The sequence below is a fragment of the Cebus imitator genome, unplaced genomic scaffold, assembly GCF_001604975.1.
Source record: "Cebus imitator isolate Cc_AM_T3 unplaced genomic scaffold, Cebus_imitator-1.0 Scaffold102, whole genome shotgun sequence".
NCBI classification, from domain to species: Eukaryota; Metazoa; Chordata; class Mammalia; order Primates; family Cebidae; genus Cebus; species Cebus imitator.
In genome coordinates this window covers 1,416,552-1,418,911 of record NW_016107417.1, presented here as the reverse complement: position 1 = coordinate 1,418,911, position 2,360 = coordinate 1,416,552, and the positions used below count along the sequence as shown (strand labels likewise).

General features: G+C 47.5%; 1 protein-coding gene across 4 annotated transcripts in view; it reads left to right on the top strand.

Annotated features, from left to right (window-relative positions):
• Positions 1–2,360, top strand: part of SYT12 (synaptotagmin 12) — a 27,367-nt gene that overhangs the window by 12,502 nt on the left and 12,505 nt on the right. The gene's annotated exons all lie outside the window — the stretch shown is intronic.

The window sequence follows — 2,360 nt, the reverse complement described above, 5'->3', positions numbered from 1 at the left end:
GAAGACGTTTCTCTCTTGTTGCCCAGGCTGGATGCCATGCCATGGCATGATCTTGGCTCACTGCAAACTCTGCCTCCCAGGTTCAAGTGATTCTCCTGCCTCAGCCTCCCAAGTAGTTGGGATTACAGGTGCACACCACCATGCCTGGCTAACTTTGTATTTTTAGTAGAAACCAACAAGGTTTTAGTGAAACCAACAAGGTTTCACCATGTTGGTCAAGCTGGTGTCGAACTCCTGACCTCAGGTGATCCACCTGCCTCAACCTCCCAAAGTGCTGGGATTACAGGTGTGAGCCACCGAGACCAGCCTTTTTTTATTATTATTATTTTAATATGCTCCTTGCGGAGCAGGGCTACCCCATAGGCAGTGTGTCCAGAGTAACCTGATATATTTATTTCTTCTTCTTTTTTTTGTCGAGACAGGGTCTCACTCTGTTGCCCAGACTGGAGTGCAGTGGCACAGTCTCAGTTCACGGCAACCTGCACCTCCTGGGCTCAAGCAGTCCTCACACTTAAGTTTACCAAGTAGCTGGGACTATAGGCCCAAGCCACCACGCCCAGCTAATTTTTTGTATTTTTTGTAGAGACAGGGTTTCACCATGTTGTCCAGGCTGGCCTTGAACTCCTGGGCTCAAGAGATCTAGCTGTCTCAGCTTCCCAAAGTACTAGGATTACAGGCGTGCACCACCGTACCTGGTCCTTCTCTTTTCCCCTCCCTTGTAGCTGAAGCATTTTCATATACTGCTGAACACACATTATAAACATTATTTTAATGGCTGCATGAGATTCCATTTTGGCATGTGCCATGATTGACCCTAAATGTCATGATAAATAATGCAGGGGATATTCCGTACGTAAAACTCAGTCTTCATTTGGGATAGTGTGCTTTGAATGGATGTCCAGATGTGGAATTGCTGTACCCCACACATTCTTAGGGCCCTTACTATACACTGCTGAATGTTTTATCATTTAACATATGGCAGAGAATTTTCTGAGTATCATGTAGAGTTCCAGACAGCACAACCAGAATCTGTTACCAGATTACAGTCCCTCTTGCTCAGTCACTTAGGGTGTCTGGGGGGACTATCTCACACGCTGTTGGAGGAGTGTACATTTAAAAAAACTTTTTCAGGCCTGGCATGGTGGTTGAGGTCTGTAATCCCAGCATTTTGGGAGGCCCAGGTGGGTGGATCACCTGAGGGCGGGAGTTCAAGACCAGCCTGGCCAACATGGTGAAACCCTGTCTCTACTGAAAATACAAAAATTAGCCAAGTATGGTGGCACATGCCTGTAACCCTAGCTACTCAAGAGGCTGAGGCACGAGAATCACTTGAAACTGGGTGGCAGAGGTTGCAGTGAGCCAAGATCATGCCACCGCACTCTAGCCTGGGTGACAGAGTGAGACTCTGTCTCAAAAAAAAATCCCCTCTTTTCCAAAAAGCATTTTGGCAACACGTGTCAAAGCCTTCAAAGAACTGACTGGGCACGGTGGTGGCTCACGCCTGTAATCCATTTTGGTAGGCTGAGGCGGGTGGATGGCTTGAGGTCAGGAGTTCAAGACCAGCCTGGCCAACGTGGAAAAACCCTGTCTCTACTTTTAAAAATATTAAAATTTGCTGGGTGTGGTGGCAGGCACCTGTAATCCCAGCTACTCAGGAGGCTGAGATACAAGAATTGCTTGAACCCGGGAGGCAGAGGTTGCAGTGAACCAAGAGCATGCCAATGTACCCCAGCCTGGGCAACAGAGCAAGACTCCATCAAAAACAAAAACAAAAAACCTTCAAAGGAGTGTGTCCTCTGAGCCAGGATTTTTAAAAATTGTTTTTATTTTTATTTACTTATTTTTTTTGAGATGGAGATTTGCTCTTGTTGGCCAGACTGGAGTACAATGGCGCCATCTAGGCTCACCACAGCCTCTGCCTCCCGGGTTCAAGCGATTCTCCTGCCTCTGCCTCCTGAGTAGCTGGGATTACAGATGCCCACCACCACGCCCAGCTAATTTTGTAGAGTTTCTCTGTGTTGGTCAGATTGGTTTCAAACTACCGAGCTCAGGTGATCCACCTGCCTCTGTCTCGCAAAGTGCTGGGATTACAGGCATGAGCCGCTGCGCCCGGTGGAGCTGGGATTTTAAGAAAGCTATTCAATACTGAGTATTTGTATTTCCGAAAAAGTAGAAACAACGTAAATGTCCAACAGTGAGGAAGAGTGAAGTAAATTATGGTTATCTGCTCAGTGGAAAATTGGGGAACCATGAAAGATTATGGTAAGCGGCCAGGCGCAGTGGCTCATGCCTGTAATCCCAGCACTTTGGGCAGCCAAGGCAAGAGGATCGCTTGAGCCCAGGCGTTAGAGACCAGCCTG